The sequence below is a fragment of the Coregonus clupeaformis genome, unplaced genomic scaffold, assembly GCF_020615455.1.
Source record: "Coregonus clupeaformis isolate EN_2021a unplaced genomic scaffold, ASM2061545v1 scaf1421, whole genome shotgun sequence".
In the NCBI taxonomy this organism is placed as follows: domain Eukaryota; kingdom Metazoa; phylum Chordata; class Actinopteri; order Salmoniformes; family Salmonidae; genus Coregonus; species Coregonus clupeaformis.
In genome coordinates, this window is record NW_025534875.1 from 35001 (window position 1) to 59766 (window position 24766).

General features: G+C 43.7%; 2 long non-coding RNA genes across 2 annotated transcripts in view; both read right to left on the reverse strand.

Moving 5' to 3' along the window:
• Positions 1 to 24766, reverse strand: part of LOC123486995 — a 103444-nt gene that overhangs the window by 33816 nt on the left and 44862 nt on the right. The window lies entirely within an intron of this gene.
• LOC123486996 lies at positions 16962 to 23233 on the reverse strand. The gene is made up of 3 exons (XR_006659578.1): positions 23107 to 23233; positions 19297 to 19381; positions 16962 to 17002 (listed from the first exon to the last, which is right to left on the reverse strand). It is a non-coding gene; the product is annotated as an uncharacterized LOC123486996 (long non-coding RNA).

Sequence of the window (24766 nt, forward strand, 5' to 3'; positions counted from 1 at the left end):
GTTGAATGATCATATGTTATACTGTATTGTAATATAAAACACACTTATTCATATTAATTACACACACACACACACACACACATCCTGAACAAACACAAACACACACACACACTGGACACACATACACATCCTGAACACACACACACACACACTTACACTGAACACACACACACACACACTGGACACACATAGGAACGCGCCACACACATACACAGACACACACATTGTCAAAGCAACTCTTTGTAAACTTTGGTGTCCCTGATTTGTGCTTCTGTAGAACTACAGCTGATATTTAATATGACCAAGTAAGTAATGATGGTGGTCTTTGACTTTGACTTCACTTGAATTAAGACTTATTCTTAGTCATATTCTTCACAGCAGTCAACACTCAATTTTTCTAAGTCCAGGTTTCATTGTGTTCTCTCCACCATGTTCCACACTGTAGCGGTAAGCAGAAGAACAGACAGTCATTGAGGGATACACCTGAAGTCACACACACACACACACACACACACACACACACACACACACACACACACACACACACACACACCCACACACCACACACCACACACACACACACACACACACACACACACACACACACACACACACACACACACACACACACACACACACACACACACACACACACACATACACACACACACACACACACACGGTCAGCATATAACTTAGTCCAAGTGGTGGTCAGAATGTTTGTCTTAACTAGCCTGATAACTCCAACATGTCTGATATGAACATTGACATAAACCCTCTACATACTTGAGTTTCTCCAGTCTGCAGTGTGGATCCTCCAGTCCAGCAGAGAGCAGTCTGACTCCTGAGTCTCCTGGGTGATTGTAGCTCAGGTCCAGCTCTCTCAGGTGTGAGGGGTTTGACTTCAGAGCTGAGACCAGAGAAGCACAGCCTTCCTCTGTGATTAGACAGCCTGACAGACTGCAAAGAGTAGAATCATATTAAAACCACACTGCTATTCTTTGGTGGTGAAAATAGTGGCAGTATATTTTTTCTACATATTAAGATATATCAGTGTCCTGAAACCTGACATATCTATTTATAAATGAATGTATCATTATTAACAATAACAAAATATTTTATAGTACGAATATTTGAGTACCTACCAGATCAGTTTAAAAAGCAGTATCAGTCAAAAGACAGACAGTGAGTTATCAGATTTAGATTGTATTGAGTATACAGTCCACACCATATCTATTTTGACAGTGAAGCTAACATTTTAAATGTGGCTCTGTACTCCAGCATTTTGGATTTGAGATCAAATGTTTCATATGAGGTGACAGTATATAATGTCACCTTTTATTTGAGGGTATTTTAATACATATCTGTTTCACCGTTTAGAAATGAAAGCACTTTATGTATCTAGTCCCCCCATTTGAAGAAGTCATAAGTATTCTGACCAATTCACTTATAGTGTATTAAAATAGTCAAAGTTGAGTATTTGGTCTCAAACTCGTTGGTTGCATTTGCAGTTTGTTTTGGTTGTGTTTTGGGTTATGTTTTGTCCAATAGTAACTGAATGGTGGATGATGACTGGAGTAGTTTTCTGTCTAAGTGAGTAGATAACATGTTTCTAAAGACTACTAAATGAATCCTAATGATGCCATGATTAAGAATAATCATGAATGAATCATGAATAATAATGAGTGAGAAAGTTACAGAGGCTACAACAAAACATGCTAACCTCTCACCATTACCAATAACAGAGGGGGTATGATCCTTGTTCCTCTGTAACTTTCTCATTCATCATCATTCACGATTCATTCATGATTATTCATAATCATGGTAGCATCCACATGAATGTAGAAGTGTTCAGAAACATCTTCTATTCTTACTGACAATACAAGTGAAGTGACTCCAAAATGACAGGACATTATTCACCATTCAGTTTCTATTGGGAAAAACATCATCCAAAACACAACCAAGACAAACTGCAAATGCATTCAACAAGTTTGTAGAATCACAAGCTTGATGTAATCACTGTGGGTAAGGAATATGGGACCAAATACTAAACTTATGACTACTTTAATACAATATAAGTGAATATGTCCAAATTATTACGACTTTTTCAAATGGGAGAAATAGATACATAAAGTGCTTTCATTTCTAAACAGTAACACAGATATGTATGAAAAAATCCTGAAATAAAAGGTGACATTATATTCTGTCACCTCATATGAATCATTTGATCTCAAATCAGACCAACTACAGGAATACTGACCTCAGAGTCTCCAGTTCACAGTGGGGATTCCCCAGGACAGCAGAGAGCAGCTTCACTCCTGAATCCTTCAGGTCATTGTTACTCAGGTCCAGCTCTCTCAGGTGTGAGGGGTTTGACTTCAGAGCTGAGACCAGAGAAGCACAGCCTTCCTCTGTGACTAGACAGCCTGACAGCCTGCAAATAGTCAAATCATGTTAAAACCACACTGCTATTCTTTGGTGGTGAAAATAGTGGCAGTATATTTTTTCTACATATTAAGATATATCAGTGTCCTGAAACCTGACATATCTATTTATAAATGAATGTATCATTATTAACAATAACAAAATATTTTATAGTACGAATATTTGAGTACCTACCAGATCAGTTTAAAAAGCAGTATCAGTCAAAAGACAGACAGTGAGGTATCAGATTTAGATTGTATTGAGTATACAGTCCACACCATTTATATTTTGACAGTGAAGCTAACATTTTAAATGTGGCTCTATGCTCCAGCATTTTGGAATTGAGATAAAATGTTTCATATGAGGTGACAGTATATAATGTCACCTTTAATTTGAGGGAATTTTTATACATATCTGTTTCACCATTTAGAAAAATAAAAGCCCTTTATGTATCTAGTCCCCCTTTTTCAAGAAGTCAAGTATTCTGACCAATTAACTTATAGTGTATTAAAGTAGTCAAAAGTTTAGTATTTGGTCCCATATTCTTTGAATGCAATGACTAAATCAAGCCTGTGACTGCCATGATTGAGAAAGATAATGAATGAATCATGAATAATAATGAATGAGAAAGTTACAGAGGCTACAACAAAACATGCTAACCTCTCACCATTAACATCAAATAAATGGTGACATTCTGTACTGTTGCTTCATATGAAACATTCTACCTTCAATCCAAAATGCTGGAGCATAGCACCAAATGTAAAACTGTAAGCTTCACAGTCCAAACACATATGGTGTGGACTATGTGTGCCTGGTAAACACATGTGGATCTAGTGAACAGTTATCACTTGTTGACCAACTACAGGAATACTGACCTCAGAGTCTCCAGTTTACAGTGGGGATTGCCCAGTCCAGCAGAGAGCAGCTTCACTCCTGAATCCTTCAGGTCATTGTTACTCAGGTCCAGCTCTCTCAGGTGTGAGGGGTTTGACTTCAGAACTGAGGCCAGAGAAGCACAGCCTTCCTCTGTGACTAGACAGCCTGACATCCTGCAAAGAGTCAAATCTTATTAAAACCACACTGCTATTCTTTGGTGGTGAAAATAGTGGCAGTATATTTTTTTCAACATATTCAGATATATCAGTGTCCTGAAACCTGACATATCTATTCATAAATTAATGTATCATTATTAGAAATGACAAATTATCAAAGTATTGCTTGTAGAGAGAAAAATATAAAGTACAAATATGTATATTACAAATATTTGAGTTGACTGACCAGAGCAGTTTAAAAAGCAGTATCAGTCAAAAGACGGACAGTGAGGTATCAGATTTAGATTGTACTGAGTATACAGTCGACACCATATCTATTTTGACAGTGAAGCTAACATTTTAAATGTGGCTCTATACTCCAGCATTTTGGATTTGAGATTAAATGTTTCATATGAGGTGACAGTATATAATGTCACCTTTTATTTGAGGGCATTTCAATACATATCTGTTTCACCGTTTAGAAATGAAAGCACTTTATGTATCTAGTCCCCCCATTTGAAGAAGTCAAACGTATTCTGACCATTTGACTTATAGTGTATTAAAGTAGTCAAAAGTTTAGTATTTGGTTGTAAACTCATTGGTTGCATTTGCAGTTTGTTTTGGTTGTGTTTTGGGTTATGTTTTGCCCAATAGTAACTGAATGGTGGATGATGACTGGAGTAATTTACTGTCTAAGTGTCACGGTTTCGGCCGAGACTGCTCCTCCTCCTGGTTCGGGCAGGCTTCGGCGTTCACCGTCCCCGGAGTACTAGCTGCCACCGTTGAATGTTTCGTGGTGTGATTGCTTTGGTCTGTCTTGCACACCTGTGTCTGTTTGTGTTCTGATTACGTGTCCTATAAGTTCCCTGTTTTGTATTGGTTAGATTGTGTGTTGTTTTCGCCTGTCCGTTGTGCTGCGTGTTTTTTCTCTGTTTGTTGTTTTTACGCATAGTTGCGTATTGCTCGCCTCTGTTGTTTTTGAGGTCGTTTATTTTGTATCTGTGCCTTTGATACATTAGTAAACTTTTGTTGGACTAAGCTTCGGTGTCCTGCGCATGACTTCCACACCATACACCTCAGCCTTGACAGAACAACACACCACCATGGAGTCAGCAGGAGCATTGGCGGCACCCAAGTCGCTGGAGGATCGGATCAGCGACCAAGACACCATGATCCGGCAACTTGGGGCCGCCATGAACGAGGTGTCCAACACGCTGCGCCGGTTGGTTACTGGAGAGGTGCCCACGCCTTCGCACACCTTTCCATCACCAATGGCCAGTCCTCCTCTCTCAGCACCGGAACCCAGTGGCATTCGGCTCTCGCTCCCGAGGGCATATGACGGTTCTGCAGCCGGGTGTCAGGGGTTCCTCCTGCAGGTGGAACTCTACCTGGCTACCATACACCCAGCGCCCTTCGGGATACGAGAGAGCGTCTCCGCCCTCATCTCCTGTCTATCCGGCAAGGCATTGGAGTGGGCCAACGCCGAATGGAGGGGAATAGACGCCGCTACCATCACCTACGCGGAGTTCTCCCGCCGCTTCAGGGCTGTCTTTGATCACCCACCTGAAGGGAAGGCGGCGGGGGAGCGTCTGTTCCACCTCCGACAGGGGAAGAGGAGCGCACAGGAGTTCGCGCTGGAGTTCCGGACGCTAGCGGCGGATGCGGGGTGGAATGAGAGGGCCCTCATCGACCATTACCGGTGTAGCCTACGAGAGGACGTTCGTCGTGAACTGGCCTGCAGGGACACCAACCTATCCTTCGACCAGTTGGTGGACATCTCCATCCGTCTCGACACCCTGCTGGCTATCCGCGGACGTCCTGAGTGGGGGTCGTCCATTCCACCCTCCAGCACCTCCGAGCCGATTCCCATGGAGCTCGGGGGTGCTGGCGCTAGAGAGAGGAGGAGAGAGAACCCGAGGGAGGCCACCCCCTGCACCAACTGTGGCCATGGAGGACACACCGCGGCCAGGTGCTGGGGAGGGTCTCCTGGGAGAGGAGACAACAGGTCACGCACTGGGGAGTCATTTCAGGTGAGTAGGCGCCCCACTTAGCCAGAGCTCTCTGTTGGTCACATGAGTATTCCTGTGAGATTTCCACAGGTGGCACCTCATTCCCAGCATAAGGCGCTAGTAGATTCAGGCGCAGCTGGGAATTTTATTGATCGGGTATTTTGTTATAGGTTAGGAATTCCCCTTCGGCCGGTAGAAAACCCTTTCCTGTCCACGCCTTAGACAGCCGGCCGTTGGGGTCGGGGCTGATCAGAGAAGTCACAGCACCACTTAAGATGACAACGCAGGGGGGTCATGAGGAGATCATTCAGTTTTATCTGATTGACTCTCCTGCGTACCCCGTGGTGTTGGGGCTTCCCTGGTTAAGCGCCCATGATCCTACCATTGCGTGGCAACAGAGGGCTCTTATGGAGTGGTCTGCCCAGTGTGTAGGGAAATGTCTAGGTGTTTCCTTAGGGACGACCTCGGTAGAGAGTCCGAACCAAGTGCCCGCAACGCGCATTCCCCCCGAGTATGAGGACTTAGCACTTGTGTTCAGCAAAACGAGGGCAGCACGGCTACCACCTCATAGACAGGGGGACTGTGCGATAAATCTCCAAACAGGAGCGGCTCTTCCGCGGAGCCGTGTGTATCCCTTGTCTCAAGAGGAGACAGCGGCTATGGAAACTTACATAGCCGAGTCCTTGGCACAGGGATACATACGGTCCTCCACTTCCCCGGTTTCCTCGAGTTTCTTCTTTGTGAAGAAGAAGGACGGGGGTTTGCGCCCGTGTATTGATTACCGTAGTCTCAATCAGATCACGGTTAAGTACAGTTACCCTCTTCCACTGATTGCGACTATGACGGAGTCATTACGCGGAGCGCGGTTCTTCACAAAGTTGGATCTCAGGAGCGCGTACAATCTGGTGCGCATTAGGGAGGGGGATGAATGGAAGACAGCATTTAGCACCACCTCGGGTCATTACGAGTATCTCGTCATGCCATACGGGCTAATGAATGCTCCTTCAGTCTTCCAATCCTTTGTTGACGAGATTTTCCGGGACATGCATGGGCAGGGTGTGGTAGTGTACATCGACGACATCCTAGTGTACTCTTCTACACGTGCCGAGCATGTAGCCCTGGTGCGCCGAGTATTGAGAAGACTGTTGGAGCATGACCTGTATGTCAAGGCAGAGAAATGCCTGTTCTTCCAGGAGTCCGTCTCCTTTTTGGGTTATCGGTTGTCCGCGTCTGGTGTGGAGATAGAGGTAGACCGTGTGTCGGCCGTGCGTAATTGGCAAACTCCAACCACTGTAAAGGAGGTGCAGCAGTTCTTGGGTTTTGCTAATTACTACCGGAGGTTTATCCGGGGTTTTGGACAGGTTGCAGCTCCCATTACGTCCCTGCTAAAGGGGGGTCTGGTTCGTTTGCAGTGGTCAGCTGAGGCGGACAGGGCATTTGTCAAACTGAAGAACCTGTTCACCTCGGCCCCGGGTGCTGGCGCATCCGGATCCCTCTTTACCATTCCAAGTAGAGGTAGACGCGTCCGAGTCCGGCATTGGGGCCGTCCTGTCGCAACGGTCCGGCACGCCACCTAAGCTCCGCCCCTGTGCGTTCTACTCTAAGAAGCTCAGCTCGGCGGAGCGTAATTATGACGTTGGGGACAGGGAGCTGTTAGCTGTAGTCCAGGCCCTAAAGGTGTGGAGGCATTGGCTTGAGGGGGCTCAACACCCTTTCCTCATTCTGACTGATCACCGTAACCTGGAGTACATCCGGGCAGCTAGGAGATTGAATCCTCGTCAGGCTAGGTGGAACATGTTCCTAACCCAGTTTGTTTTTAAGATCACATACATCCCAGGGTCCCAGAACGGTAAGGCAGACGCCCTGTCCCGGCGGTATGACACAGAGGAGAGGTCCATTGAGCCTACTTCCTTACTGCCGGAGTCTTGTCTGGTGGCTCCGGTGGTGTGGAAGGTCGATGCGGAAATCGAGCGGGCACTGCGTACCGACCCTACTCCCCCTGAGTGTCCTGTGGGGCGTACGTACGTTCTGCTCGAGGTTCGTGATCGTCTGATTTATTGGGCTCATACTTCACCCTCCTCTGGACATCCAGGTATTGGCCGGACAGTGCACTGCCTTAGCGTGAAATACTGGTGGCCAACGTTAGCTAGGGATGTGAGGGTTTATGTCTCCTCCTACTCGGTGTGCGCCCAGTGTAAGGCGCCTAGACATTTGCCCAGGGGTAAGTTACATCCCCTGCCCGTTCCACAACGACCATGGTCCCACCTCTCGGTGGATTTTGTGACCGACCTACCCCCTTCCCAGGGGAATACCACCATTTTGGTCGTTGTGGATCGGTTTTCCAAGGCCTGTCGTCTCCTCCCAATGCCGGGTCTCCCTACTGCCCTACAGACCGCCGAGGCCCTATTTACCCACGTGTTCCGGCACTATGGGGTCCCCGAGGATATTGTGTCTGACCGAGGTCCCCAGTTCACCTCCAGAGTCTGGGGGGCGTTCATGGAACGCTTGGGGGTCTCGGTGAGCCTTACCTCGGGGTACCACCCAGAGAGCAATGGGCAGGTGGAACGAGTCAACCAGGATGTGGGTAGGTTTCTAAGGTCCTATTGCCGGGACCGGCCGGAGGAGTGGTCTAGGTATATCCCCTGGGCAGAGATGGCCCAGAACTCTCTCCGCCACTCCTCCACCAATTTAACACCTTTCCAGTGTATTTTAGGATATCAGCCGGTCCTGGCACCGTGGCACGAGAGCCAGATCGAGGCCCCTGCGGTGGACGAGTGGATTCGGCGCTCGGAGGAGACGTGGGACGCTGCCCATGTCCATCTGCAGCGGGCCTTCCGTCAACAAAAGGCGAGCGCCGATCGCCACCGCAGTGAGGGACCGGTGTACGCACCGGGAGATCGAGTCTGGCCCTCGACTCGAAACCTGCCCCTCCGCTTGCCCTGCCGGAAGCTGGGTCAGCAGGTTTGTGGGGCCCTTCAAAGTCCTGAGAAGATTGAACGAGGTGTGTTACAGGTTACAACTGCCTATAGAGTACAAAAATATTAACCCCTCATTCCATGTGTCTCTTCTCAGGCCGGTGGTAGCTGGCCCACTCCAAGAAGATGAGATAGGAGAGACCCCTCCGCCCCCTTTGGACATCGAGGGGGCCCCGGCGTACAGGGTCCGGACCATCTTGAACTCGAGGCGCCGGATGAGTGGTCACCAGTATCTCGTGGAGTGGGAGCGGTACGGTCCGGAGGAACGGTGCTGGGTGCCTAGGAGGGACATCCTGGATCCATCCCTCCTGACTGAGTTCCACCGTGGGCATCCCACGCGCCCGGGTCCGCGTCCTCCTGGCCGTCCCCGAGGCCGGGGTCGGCGCACGGCTGGAGCCGCGCGTCAAGGGGGGGGTACTGTCACAGTTTCGGCCGAGACTGCTCCTCCTCCTGGTTCGGGCAGGCTTCGGCGTTCGCCGTCCCCGGAGTACTAGCTGCCACTGTTGAATGTTTCTTGGTGTGATTGCTTTGGTCTGTCTTGCACACCTGTGTCTGTTTGTGTTCTGATTACGTGTCCTATAAGTTCCCTGTTTTGTATTGGTGAGATTGTGTGTTGTTTTCGCCTGTCCGTTGTGCTGCGTGTTTTTTCTCTGTTTGTTGTTTTTACGCATAGTTGCGTATTGCTCGCCTCTGTTGTTTTTGAGGTCGTTTATTTTGTATCTGTGCCTTTGATACATTAGTAAACTTTTGTTGGACTAAGCTTCGGTGTCCTGCGCCTGACTTCCACACCATACACCTCAGCCTTGACACTAAGTGAGTAGATAACAGGTTTCTAAACACTACTGAATTAATCCTGATGATGACATGATTGAGAAAGATCATTAATTAATTATGAATAATAATGAGTGAGAAAGTTACAGAGGCTACAAAAAAAATATGCTAACCTCTCACCATTAACATCAAATAAAAGGTGACATTTCGTAATGTTGCCTCATATGAAACATTCTATCTGAAATCCAAAATGCTGGAGCATAGTGCCAAATGTAAAACTGTAAGTTTCACTGTCCAAATACATATGGTGTGGACTATGTGTGCCTGGTAAACACATGTGGATCTGGTGAACAGTTATCACTTGTTGACCAACTACAGGAATACTGACCTCATAGTCTCCAGTTTACAGTGGGGATTCCCCAGTCCAGCAGAGAGCAGCTTCACTCCTGAATCCTTCAGGTCATTGTTACTCAGAAGCAGCTCTCTCAGGTGTGAGGGGGTTTGACTTCAGAGCTGAGACCAGATAAGCACAGCCTTCCTCTGTGACTCCACAGCCTGACAACCTGACAGAGAGATAAGACAAAGAATAGTAAAGCCCCCTTTACTGGCTCAAACAACAAATTAGCAAATTAGCTCAATTAGCTTGTTACCAACCCTTAGTAAACTATTGGAAAAAATGGTGCTTGACCAGATACAATGCTATTTTACTGTAAACAAATTGACAAAAACTTTCAGCATGCTTATAGAGAAGTACATTCAACAAGCACAGCACTTACACAAATGACTGATGATTGGCTGAGATAAATTGATGATTAAAAGATTGTGGGGGCTGTTTTGTTAGACTTCAGTGCGGCTTTTGACATTATCGATCATAGTCTGATGATGGAAAAACGTATGTGTTATGGCTTTACACCCCCTGCTATAATGTGGATAAAGAGTTACTTGTCTAACAGGACACAGAGGGTGTTCTTTAATGGAAGCCTCTCAAACATAATCCAGGTAGAATCAGGAATTCCCCAGGGCAGCTGTCTAGGCACCTTGCTTTTTTCCATCTTTACTAACGACATGCCACTGGCTTTGAGTAATACCCACAAGACATGCCACCAGAGGTCTCTTCTGTCCCCAAGTCCAGAACGGACTATGGGAGGCGCACAGTACTACATAGAGCTGTCTGACTACATGGAACTCTATTCCACGTACCCACACGTACACATGGATGTTGTATTGTACATATGTGATAGTGGAGTAGTGGCCTGAGGGAACACACTAAATGTAAAGTGTTATGAAATATAATGTCATGTAATATTTTAAAATGTATATAACTGCCTTAATGTTGCATGACCCAGAAAGAGTAGCTGCTGCCTTGGCAAATGGGGATCCTTAATAAATACAAATACAACTACAGGAATACTGACCTCAGAGTCTCCAGTTTACAGTGGGGATTCCCAGTCCAGCAGAGAGCAGCTTCACTCCTGAATCCTTCAGGTCATTGTTACTCAGATCCAGCTCTCTCAGGTTTGAGGGGTTTGACCTCAGAGCTGAGACCAGAGAAGCACAGCCTTCCTCTGTGAGTCCACAGAATGACAGCCTGACAAAGATATAATCATGATTTCACAAACACACTGTTAATTTAACACCAGTAGTGTAGAAGGACAATGGCAGATGCATTTGGTTTATTCTCTTAAAGAACATATAGATTCATCTTCCGTCTCCTAGAATTGTATGGTCATATTGTTATACTAATGTGAACATCAATGCATTGATTCAATATGTTTTTCAATATATATTATATACATATTATAATACATATTATTTTCTAAACTGAATATTTCTTCCTGATGATTAGTACTTAAATGTAATTGTATGTACTCACAGAGCAGCTCTGGAGGCTTTGACCACTGGCAGCAGCCTCAGAAGACCTTCCTCTGATCTGGAGTATTTCTTCAGGTCAAACACATCCAGCTCCTTTTCTGAAGTCAGCAACACAAAGACCAGAGCTGACCACTGTGCAGGTGACAGTTTGTCTTCTGAGAGACTTCCTGATCTCAGGTAGCTTTGGATCTCCTCCACTAGAGAATGGTCATTCAGTTCATTCAGACAGTGGAACAGATTGATGCACCTCTCTGGAGAGGGATTCTTCCTGATCTTCTCCTTGATGTACTTGACTGTTTCTTCATGGCTCTGTGAGCTGCGTCTTGTCTTTGTCAGTAGACCTCGTAAGTGCTTCTGATTGGACTCCAGTGAGAGGCCCAGAAGGAAGCGGAGGAAAAGGTCCAGGTTTCCCGTCTCACTTTGTAAGGCTTTATCCACAGCACTCTTGTAGAAAGTAACTTTACGCTTGTGTCTGAACCTCACAGAAAAGTGGCTGGATGTTGATTGAGATTCATCCATCAGATTGTCATTGTTGTTGAAGAATGAGAGGAACACATATACAGCAGCCAGAAACTCCTGAATGCTCAGATGCACGAAGCAGTACACCTTGTTCTGGTACAGCCCACATTCCTCTTTAAAGATCTGTGTGCACAATCCTGAGTACACTGAGGCTTCATTGACATCAATGCCAGCCTCTTTCAGGTCTTCTTCATAGAATATCTGATTGCCATTCACAAGCTGTTGAAAAGCCAGTTTTCCCAGTGACAGAATGCTCTCTTTATTCCAGTGTGGACCTGTCTCTTCTTTCCCAAGATACTTTTCATTCTTCTGTTTGGTATGAAACACCACAAGGTGTGTGTACATCTCAGTCAGAGTCTTGGGCATCTCTTCTCTCTTATGTTTCAACATGTGTTCAAGTACTGTTGCAGAAATCCAACAGAAGACTGGAATGTGGCACATGATGTGGAGGCTCCTTGATGTCTTTATGTGTGAGATGATTCTGCTGGCCAGGTCCTCATCACTGAATCTCTTCCTGAAGTACTCCTCCTTCTGTGGGTCATTGAACCCTCGTACCTCTGTCACCTGGTCAACACACCCTGAAGGGATCTTATTGGCTGCTGCAGGTCGGGTAGTTATCCAGAGGAGAGCAGAGGGAAGCAGGTTTCCATTGATGAGATTTGTCAGCAGAACATCCACTGAGGTTGACTCTGTGACGTCACAACAGATCTTGTTCTTCTGGACGTCTAGGGGCAGTCGGCACTCATCCAGACCATCAAAGATGAACAGAACTTTGTACTTGTCGTAGTTGTAGATTCTTGATTCTTTGGTTTCCATTGAGAAGTGATTGAGAAGTTCAATGAAAGTGTGTTTTTCCTTTTTCATCAAATTCAGCTCCCGAAAAGGGAATGAAAATACAAATTGGACATCCTGATTTGCTTTTCCTTCAGCCCAGTCCAGAATGAACTTCTGCACAGAGACTGTTTTTCCAATGCCAGCGACTCCCTTTGTCAGCACAGTTCTGATAGGTTTGTCTTGTCCAGTTAAGGGTTTGAAGATGTCGTTACATTTGATTGCAGTCTCTGGTCTTGCTTGTTTCCTGGTTGTTGTCTCAATCTGTCTCAGCTCATGTTCATTATTGACCTCTCCTTTTCCACCCTCTGTGATGTAGAGCTCTGTGTAGATCTTATTGAGAAGTGTTGGGTTTCCTTGTTTAGCGATTCCCTCAAATACACATTGAAACTTCTTCTTTAGATTAGATTTGAGTTCACGTTGGCAAATCACAGCAAGCTCATCTGAATGAAGAAATAACACAGAGGATATTAGTATTACATCTGTTTTAATGCCTACACTATTGTAGGACTGTTATAAAGTTTTAAATAAAAGTAATCTATTCTCTTAACTGACTGTATAAATGTGTAAATGTTTTCATAATGACTGATTATATTATTATTATTCGGTGTTACTGATGGTATCTTTAATGTTGTCTATCTCTCTCTTCCTCGCTCCTCTTCTCTCTGTCTAAATTAATCACTTGATGAGGTCACTAGTTGTTGTGTTAAGGCTGCTACAATATCATTGAGTTACACAGCTACTTTAGCTGTATTTTAGCTACAGCTTTTAAATGTTTTAAAACAGCATTCAACATGAGGCAGACAGTTCTTACTTTTCTCCAGTGTGTCAGCAAGCTCCTTCTGGTTCATTTTCCTCAGGACGTGCAGTGTGATCTTCAGAGCCCCCTCTCTGGCACTGCTCTCCTGCTTCTCATCTTCAGCATCCACCACTTCCTTATCCTGCTTCTGACTCTCAAAGCCTTCTGGGAGTTCTGGACTAAGAATCCTCTTGAACATCTTCAGCTGCTTCTTCACAAATGTCATAATATTCTCTTCAAGTAACTGAAATAAATCAAGTAAATAAGTTAAGCAAGAGACTAAATGCTTTCTCATTAACACATGAATGAATGATTGACAGATCAACTTTACTTGAGGTAAACAAAAACAAATGTACATAACAGGACCACATACACTGAATATGGAGGCCAGGTCTGTTTGATGACTCTGGGAAGACTGACCACTGATAATCTCTGACTCTGATCTCTCCTGTTGGTTTCTGTGGACAAAACATGAGATTACATCTCCTCATCCAGGGAGTGCACACACACACACACACACACACACACACACACACACACACACACACACACACACACACACACACACACACTCACTGACAGACACACACACACACAGGGAGGGAATGTTGTGTTAGTTTAATATTGTTTCAGGACTATGAAAATGGAAAAAAGGTTTAGCCTATGGATTATGAAAACAACAAAAATAAATGGTAAAATGGGAGAGGAGAAATGACTAGAGACAGTGTTGTTTAACTCACTGACCATGACCCATGAGTTCTTCTTACCTTTGTTCAGTAGAAAAGTCTCCCTCTCTAAACTTTATAGGAGGATTCATAGACCAGTCACTCTTCATGGACACACAGCTGGGTACAGGGGAGGCTGGTCTCTCCTGCTTGATTGGACTTCAATACAACAGAGACAAACATTACGTCTCTCATCTACTCTGAGCTCAGATTTGGAAACATAACAAGAGTTTCATTCCAAAACGATATATATCCATATTCAGAAATGTTCGTAAATTAGCTTCTATTGTTTAAAGAAATTATCAAATAAATGGTTGTGTTTTCTCACTAGCTAATCATGGCATGGTGTTGTTCAATGACAGACATGTGTTTGTTTAAAATCGATCACTTAATGGCTTCATTTCAGAGAGACAAATGTTTTTTTTGCCAAAGCTATTTAGAGTTGTTAAACGGGTGTGAAGAGTGTGTTGGTATAATGGTAATATTGTCAAAATTCGGCTTGTAGCAACCATCAGAATTGGTAAATAAAATATGCATTCCATTATATTAGGCAATAATGAAGAGTAGGCAAAGTGGTCGTGTTGTGTGAAAATTCTATCAAATGTCTTCCATTGCAACGAGTCCAGTCAGGGTGCTGCAGAACCCCTGCAGTACCTCCATTGACCCCGGATTGAGAACTCCTGATTTAGCAGATACTCTAATCCAGAGTGATTTACAGTAAGTGCATTCATCTTAAGATAGCTATTTATTTTAGAAATAAACATAATAAATTCTTCATCAAATTGTAATCTCACCTCTTAGCGTTGGTGTCATGTTCCCCAGAGAGACTCATTTTAGAGGCAGGGCCCCCCTCCTCTCTCTCCCCAGAGAGACTCATTTTAGAGGCAGGGCCCCCCTCCTCTCTCTCTCCAGAGAGACTCATTTTAGACCACTGACCCCTAAACAGAGATGCAGCATGTTGGTTGTGGTGAACACAGTGACAACTCATTCTAGAATGTCAATTGTTCTCTTTTACTCATTATCTCTTAGAAATAAAACATTTACTAACAGACATATCCAAACAGTCGGGTGATTTAATTTAATCACAGAACATTGTTACATTCCTCAACAATAAATAAAACATTGTCTATCAAACAGAAGAAGGAACAAACAAAGAGTCACTAACAACAACCAAAACGAAACAGGTGGTTTTAGGAGGGGTTCTGAAAGACACTCATGGGGGTGTCCACTAGTGATGGGAATCAGAGGCTTTCTGAACTCTTTGGGGCTTTCACAAAATTGTGCCGAAAATGCCATTGATAGATTTGAGTGCTAATAAACAACATTTAGTTAGAATGTGGGGTTCGCTTTTTGTCTCCAGGTTCACTATGTTTTCAAAAACAATGCATCTGTGGTATTATTTAGGATACTAAAGACAGAATATTATCATAGGCTACACTAAATAAAACACATTATTTAAACAACAATGGGAAGGTAGTGCGGTTTCACAGAAAATAATTGTTCAACTATAGCAGGGATTCAGTCTTGTGCCTATGTTGATGTCTGATCCAAATCCCTGTCTCTACCTGCTGAGCTCCCATTCAGGGGCTACAAACTGGAAGACATCAAACTAAATGTGTAAATAAAGTGTTCAGTAGAGGTCAGTGTTTGAAAAAGTCTTTGCTTTGAAAAAAGCACCGGCACCAGGGAGAAATCAGTGAGATCTCTCACATTTTGCAACACATGGTTCGAAAAAGCATGAGTCCAAACGAAGCTTCGGACGTCATTGATCATGTGGTAATGTTACTTCAAAAACTCTCCATGGCAGTGTTTCAAACACTTAAAGACTCCCTCTCCCCTCAGCCCTCAAGTTAAGTGGACACTTCTGATGACGTATCATGACGTATGATGAGTGGACACTTGCAGGGCAAAGGGTGAGGGAAGAATGAATGAATTTTAAATGGACCGTTCTCTCTGCGTGGTGCGTGGGAAATGCATGTTACATCTTCAGAAAGGTGTCACTCGTTTGTCCCACGGTTGTGTTTTCAGTCATCATAGCGACCGTTAAAACACTCGTAAACCTAAATTCCATCGCCATCGGGAAACCGGGCCCAGAGTGACTTACAATACAGTTGCTGTATTGTAGTGTATTTTAGCTTTTAAAAGACTTGATTTGCCCTAACAAAAAATGTTAATGAATTATAATCCACATAATAATTCACATTTCCTGTTGCTCCAGGATAATCTTTCTGCTATGAGAAACTGGGACAAATTATTATGTGGATTAAGTGCATTTATCTTAAGATAGCTAAGTGAGACAACCACATATCACAGTCAAATATACAGGAAACGAACATCCCATTCCAGCTAAACATTGGAAATATAGCGTTTTGCGAAAAAACACATTTTCATATACATCTAAAATCTATTAATTAAAAATCTGAGATCAGTAACGCTTTGAACACACCGACTGCGTTATTGCATTTTGGTACCAGAAGTACATTCATTTCCAATGGAACGCTGTGTTTGCCTTTCAGCATTGCGTTGCAGAGGCAGTTGCAGTGCGTTCTGTGTGGTGCGTACGTTGGATTTATCGAACGTATGCGTCAAACAGTGTACATAGACGGCTTGACAGAAATGGTAGCAGAAAGTGAATGTTTAACTTTTGTTGCACACATATTTAGATGATGCTGCATACTATTTTGCGCAATGACGCAGTCGGTGTGTTCAAAGCGTAATATTTTAGGTACCCATAAGCAATAATTTAAAAAAATTGTGGACATAGAGTTTTGGAAATGTACTTAATAATTCTTAAACAAAACTATAATCTCACCTCTTAGCTTTGGTGTCATGTTCCCCAGAGAGACTCATTTTAGAGGCAGGGCCCCCCTCCTCTCTCTCCTCAGAGAGACTCATTTTAGAGGCAGGGCCCCCCTCCTCTCTCTCCCCAGAGAGACTCATTTTAGAGGCAGGGACCCCCTCCTCTCTCTCCCCAGAGAGACTCATTTTAGAGGCAGGGACCCCCTCCTCTCTCTCCCCAGAGAGACTCATTTTAGACCACTGACCCCTAAACAGAGATGCAGCATGTTGGTTGTGGTGAACACAGTGACAACTCATTCTAGAATGTCCATTGTTCTCTTTTACTCATGATCTCTTAGAAATAAAACATTTACTAACAGACATATCGAAACAGTCAGGCTATTTAATGCAATCAGATGAACATCTGGTTGTGACATCTCTTCTCCATGTTAACTGTCAATAATAATAATAAGTCACTGTTTGTTAAGGTAGTTATAGACAGTGCAGCAACACAAGGCCATGTCTCACACTTATTTGTATTAATTAAAAGTCGGCTATTTGTTGTCTTTGAATCTGAGAATGTAGACAGAAGGGCTAAAACGGGCATGATTGATCTGAGGGGAAATCATTGATACATTCAGAAAGTATTTTTTGCAACAAGTAAGAGATGTTATATTATGTAAAGTAGGCTAGGTTATAATATAAACTCAGCAAAAAAAGAAACGTCCCTTTTTCAGGACCCTGTCTTTCAAAGATCATTCGTAAAAATCCAAATAACACATATCTTCATTGTAAAGGATTTAAACACTGTTTCCCATGCTTGTTCAATGAACCATAAAAAATTAATGAACATGCACCTGTGGAATGGTCGTTAAGACACTAACAGCTTACAGACGGTAGGCAATTAAGTTCACTGTTATGAAAACTTAGGACACTAAAGAGGCCTTTCTACTGACTCTGAAAAACACCAAAAGAAAGATGCCCAGGGTCCCTGCTCATCTGCGTGAACGTGCCTTAGGCATGCTGCAAGGAGGCATTAGGACTGCAGATGTGGCCAGGGCAATACATTGTAATGTCCGTACTGTGAGACGCCTAAGACAGTGCTACAGGGAGACAGGACGGACAGCTGATCGTCCTCGCAGTGGCAGACCACGTGTAACAACACCTGCACAGGATCGGTACATCCGAACATCACACCTGCGGGACAGGTACAGGATGGCAACAACAACTGCCCGAGTTACAACAGGAATGTACAATCCCTCCATCAGTGCTCAGACTGTCCGCAATAGGCTGAGAGAGGCTGGACTGAGGGCTTGTAGGCCTGTTGTAAGGCAGGTCCACACCAGACTTCACCGGCGCTGGTCGCTGGACAAAGACAGGACTGGCAAAAAGTGCTCTTCACTGATGAGTCGCGGTTTTGTCTCACCAGGGGTGATGGTCGGATTCACGTTTATCGTAGAAGGAATGAGCGTTACACTGAGGCCTGTACTCTGGAGCGGGATCGATTTGGAGGTGGAGGGTCCATCATGATCTGGGGCGGTGTGTCACAGCATCATCGGACTGAGCTTGTTGTCATTGCAGGCAATCTCAACACTGTGCGTTACAGGGAAGACATCCTCCTACCTCATGTGGTACCCTTCCAGCAGGCTCATCCTGACATGACCCTCCAGCATGACAATGCCACCAGCCATACTGCCCGTTCTGTGCGTGACTTCCTGCAAGACAGGAATGTCAGTGTTCTGCCATGGCCAGCGAAGAACCCGAATCTCAATCCCATTTAGCACGTCTGGGATCTGTTGGATAGGAGGGTGAGGGCTTGGGCCAATCCCCCCAGAAATGTCTGGGAACTTGCAGGTGCCTTGGTGGAAGACTGGGGTAACATCTCACAGCAAGAACTGGCAAATCTGGTGCATTCCATGAGGAGGAGATGCACTGCAGTACTTAATGCAGCTGGTGGCCACACCAGATACTGACTGTTACTTTTGATTTTGATCCCCCTTTTGTTCAGGGACACATTTTTCAATTTCTGTGGAACTTGTTCAGTTTATGTCTCAGTTGTTGAATCTTGTTATGTTCACACAAATATTTACATATGTTAAGTTTGCTAAAAACAAACGCAGTTGACAGTGAGAGGACGTTTCTTTTTTTGCTGAGTATATAATAGCGGTTTGTTAGTGATATGCAGATGGAGGTCTATACCTCAGCTATAGCCTACATATCCTAGATGACCAGCCTAAACCTGTTCAGATCAGTTCCCATAACGTTACAGGCCTACCAGTAGCAGGACAGAGCATGTAGCCTAGGCATGATATGTTTCACATTTCCAACAGAGACCTTCAGGTTGGTCAGCATGATAAGTGACCATATATCAAACCTACTCTGACTATTGAATGTCTGTAAACGACCTAACTTTCTAATATAATAGTTCTATGTAGCCTAGACTTACCAGAGTCTGCCTGTCTTTCCTTCAAATCAACACATTTATCCTAATTTTAATGTTGCAGAGAAATGTGTCCCACAGTTTCAACAGCCATTTTGTAAGTGCGTAGGCTACACACTTACTTTGTATTTCATATGAGGAAACTGGTGCGGCCGCCTGTTTTCTTGCAGATGAAGTAGCCTCTCATAGGGAACTCATTCAACCAGCCTAAACAACAGTAAATAAAATATGTCAAATGGTCAAAAAACAATGGTGTAAAGAGAATCCTGTCCTCCTAATATAGCCATGTACATTAAAGACATTTATATTGCTACAGATGTAGGATCTTAATTTGAGCCCGTTTGCTACAGCAGGAAAATAATCCTGAAGCAACTCAACATTTGAATTATTATGTGGATAACTGACATTTTCCAAAAGGGAAAGGTGGAAAAGGGGAAATTACAAACTTCAGAAGACTTTTTAACCCTCCAATACACAACAAGTTTTAGTTCTCCTGCAACAGGCTGATTAAATTAAGATCCTACATCTGTACAGAACATGTCTTTATCTAAACCAAGGCAGTTTGCATTATTAGCAATGACGTAGCAACTGTCTGCTGCTGTAAACCTATGTGATTGGATGTTATAGACCCCCATCTGAACAGTTTCTTTCCCCATCCCCATGCTGTAGCCCTCACCAACTGGCCATCTGGTCCATAGAGACTAAAGGACTATACACTCTATGCTGCACACCACATCAAGCCATCTCTGAACTGTACACTACCATCTGGTCCATAGAGACTAAAGGACTATACACTCTATGCTGCACACCACATCAAGCCATCTCTGAACTGTACACTACCATCTGGTCCATAGAGACTAAAGGACTATACACTCTATGCTGCTCACCACATCAAGCCATCTCTGAACTGTACACTACCATCTGGTCCATAGAGACTAAAGGACTATACACTCTATGCTGCACACCACATCAAGCCATCTCTGAACTGTACACTACCATCTGGTCCATAGAGACTAAAGGACTATACACTCTATGCTGCTCACCACATCAAGCCATCTCTGAACTGTACACTACCATCTGGCCCATAGAGACTAAAGGACTATACACTCTATGCTGCACACCACATCAAGCCATCTCTGAACTGTACACTACCATCTGGTCCATAGAGACTAAAGGACTATACACTCTATGCTGCTCACCACATCAAGCCATCTCTGAACTGTACACTACCATCTGGTCCATAGAGACTAAAGGACTATACACTCTATGCTGCACACCACATCAAGCCATCTCTGAACTGTACACTACCATCTGGTCCATAGAGACTAAAGGACTATACACTCTATGCTGCACACCACATCAAGCCATCTCTGAACTGTACACTACCATCTGGTCCATAGAGACTAAAGGACTATACACTCTATGCTGCACACCACATCAAGCCATCTCTGAACTGTACACTACCATCTGGTCCATAGAGACTAAAGGACTATACACTCTATGCTGCTCACCACATCAAGCCATCTCTGAACTGTACACTACCATCTGGTCCATAGAGACTAAAGGACTATACACTCTCTCTATGCTGCACACCACATCAAGCCATCTCTGAACTGTACACTACCATCTGGTCCATAGAGACTAAAGGACTATACACTCTATGCTGCACACCACATCAAGCCATCTCTGAACTGGGGGAAGGTATTGGGTAGTCAGAAAGATAACAGTGAATATGAGACATGGGGAAGGTATTGGGAAGTCAGAAAGATAACATTGAACCCCCTCCCTCCACGCAAGTATCGCAAAGCAAACAGGAAGTTAAATTAGTCACAAGGTTGTGCTAACTACAGTAGTGTTGAAAAAGCCTTTCCACCCCACTCTTCCCCATCAGTCTCAAGAAAAAAACCTGTGGTTTATTGTAGAGACATGTAGACAAAACATAAACAACATGTGGTATTCTCAACTTCTCTTTTACCAGAAGAGAGACATTTCCCAGAGGAGGCTGGTGGGAAGGGCTATAGGAGGACGGGCTCATTTTAATCGATGAAATTTAATAAATAAAAAAAGTGTTTGATACCGTTCCATTGATTCCATTCCAGTCTTTACAATGAGCCTGTCCCCCTATTAGCTCATCCACCAGCCTCCTCTGGTTATGTGACAGTATGCAGGTGTTGCTGCAAACTCTATTTATAAAACTCACTTTAAAGGTGAAATGCAGCGGTAAACATTTAATTAAAGCATATGTGAAAAGGGTGTTTTTCTAAGTTTCGTAAAAAAATATAAAAGTTAAAAAGTTTTACTCGATGATTTAATCAAAAGTATAAACATTTTAAACTTAAACAGTATAAACTTTCAAACATTAGATTTGCAGTGATGTGAGGAGCAATAAAATACCCTCCATTGGGCTAGAAACTAGAAACTCATTGCAGGTTTTGAAAATCACAGTTTTCTGACTTTTATGTCACAGAGAAACATTTTACAAACATTTTACATTTACATTTTAGTCATTTAGCAGACGCTCTTATCCAGAGCGACTTACAGTTAGTGAATACATATTTTTTTATACTGGCCCCCCGTGGGAAACAAACCCACAACCCTGGCGTTGCAAACGCCATGCTCTATCAACTGAGCGACATCCCTGCCGGCCATTCCCTCCCTTACCCTGGACGACGCTGGGCCAATTGTGCGCCGCCCATGAGTCTCCCGGTCGCGGCCGGCTGCGACAGAGCCTGGATTCGAACCAGGTTCTCTAGTGGCACAGTTAGCACTGCGATGCAGTGCCTTAGACCACTGCGCCACTCAGGAGACGGTCATTTTTAAAGACTTTTCTTCTTGTCTTTTTAACTACAGATCATAGAAACGTGCTGTTTTCACAAATATAGATACGGTTTTGGTGCTGGAGAGGATGAATATGAGGTTGAAAAGTGGCGGAATTGCCTTTTAACACTAGAATCAGACCCCAAATAAACCTATGTCCTGTTCCCTGACTTTTCCTAAATGTTTGTATTTTACTGCTCATTTTTACATCACAAACAGAAAATATTTAGAGCCTTTTTAGCCATTTTTTTACCTATTCCCAATTTAATCCGCTGTAGGACGTTGGTTCCCAGCCAGGCACTAATCACTCTCTCTTTCCTCACTGAATAAATGGCAAATGGATGAATGGGCAAAATTGTGAACGTTACTTCATAAATTAATTTAAATTAGGCCCAACTGAATGATAAGGAGGGTGAAGAGGTGGATTTAATATAGAAAGACAATAGTGTAATGATGAGTTTGGGTTATGCCTGTTTATCAGCAGAAAATCATTTGACCGCATCTTGCAGGTTGATACCATTCTGTTTTACATTTTACTTTGTAAAAAGAAACTGTTACAGGACTGTTTTATTTACTGTAAGTCTATTACTAATCAAATGTATTGTAAGGGAAACGAAAACATGCTATGTGTTGCAGTCAACACAATCTCACACTCAATCCGTGCAAATATGCACAAAAAGTATTTCAGCAGATTTTGTGCTTATTTGTGCATTTTTGTGTGGCTTAATTCTTGTGAAAATACACATTTTTGTACGACTTAATTCATAGGAAAATACATTTTTGGGGGGCGAATTAAGCCACTCAAAAACACACAAAATCTGCTAAAATACTTTTTGTACATATTTGCTCGAATTGAGTGTGAGATTGTGTTGCAAAATGTATGCCTTTAGAATAATGCAAAACATATCATTGACTCTACCTAAACTAATGTCACACATAATAAGAGTTAGCCTATAGACCAGATGAAATTGACAATAGTCTGTAATTGACAGACGCAGGGAAAGGAGCATCTCTTTATCAAATCCTCCTTCAGAGTCACATGCAGGTAAAACATTGGGATTTCTATATAGTGCTGTATCTGAAATAGCATATTCTGCAGTTTCTATGACACTTACCTTTATCAAATAACTCTCAACATTCAAGAGGTGCAGCTCTATTTCCAAATGTCACTTTTTCACCAACATCCCTGCTGTTCATTCATTTAGCACTTGACCACTCCAGTGCCAGCATTGCTCTGGCTACTAAGCAACAACTAGTAACATAATATTCTGTCGTCAATGGATGAATGGCCAATAGAAACCAGATAGAAACTGATAATGGTGCATGTGACTTCTGTTTTGGTTAGCAGCGGATGTTGAAACCAACTTACTCAGTGTCTTTCCATATCTGGGGAAAGATTAAACCAGATCAGCCGGGTGAGCGACTGTCTGAGACTGTGGTTTTGAGACACGTGGAGCCCCCCAAAAAAGACACAATGTCAAGTCAGCAGGTCCTGCTCTCCCTCTTCCCCGAGCACCACAGCTCCCACTGGGGAAAAAGACACAATGTCAAGACAGCAGGTCCTGTTCTCCCTCTTCCCCAAGCACCACAGCTCCCTCTGGGGAAAAATACACAATGTCAAGACAGCAGGTCCTGTTCTCCCTCTTCCCCAAGAACCACAGCTCCCACTGGGGAAAAATACACAATGTCAAGACAGCAGGTCCTGTTCTCCCTCTTCCCCAAGCACCACAGCTCCCACTGGGGAAAAAGACACAATGTCAAGTAAGTAAGTGCGCACAGAAAAAGTCCCATAAAAACTGTGTGCAGGGCAACCGATTTCTTTGTGGGGCTTGCTCACACTTTGTGTGCTGACTGTGGACCTGAAGCATAAAGAGAAGACGTGATTGGTTCATGTGTAAAGGCTCGGTACAGTGTCTGAAACAATCAACACATTATTGTTTTATATATTGTCATGAATATATTTCCACAAATATTTATTTATGCAATTCATCCTTTACAATTGTTAATGCACTGGTGCATTTGATTATGAATACAGCAAATAATTTCACCTGAGCACCTGGCTAGTTATATTATTATTATAATACTTTTTTTGATTTGTACTTTGTCAAAATAAACTGTAAATGGACTTTATTAAGTACTAAAACTCTATTACTAATTGAATCTACAAATAAAGTTGATCAAATGGATAATTACACTGTAATGTTTTTATTGTAAGGGAAACAGAAATAGGCTATAGGCCTTTTTTTATTTTATTTTACTTTGTAGAATTAACTTTTTTTAAAGTTACAAAAAAATATATATTTCCACTAATATTTCTTCATGCAATTAATCCTTTACAATAGTTTATGCACTATTTATCAAGCGTTTATTTATCAACCATGTTGTCACACCTTGCTCTAGTGCAGGGATGGGCAACTCCAGTCCTCGGGGCCTGATTGGTGTCACACCTTGCTCTAGCACAGGGATGGGCAACTCCAGTCCTCGGGGCCTGATTGGTGTCACACCTTGCTCTAGTGCAGGGATGGGCAACTCCAGTCCTCTGGGCCTGATTGGAGTCACACCTTGCTCTAGTGCATGGATGGCCAACTCCAGTCCTCGGGGCCTGATTGGTGTCACACCTTGCTCTAGTGCAGGGATGGGCAACTCCAGTCCTCGGGGCCTGATTGGTGTCACACCTTGCTCTAGCAGAGGGATGGGCAACTCCAGTCCTCTGGGCCTGATTGGTGTCACACCTTGCTATAGTGCAGGGATGGGCAACTCCAGTCCTCGGGGCCT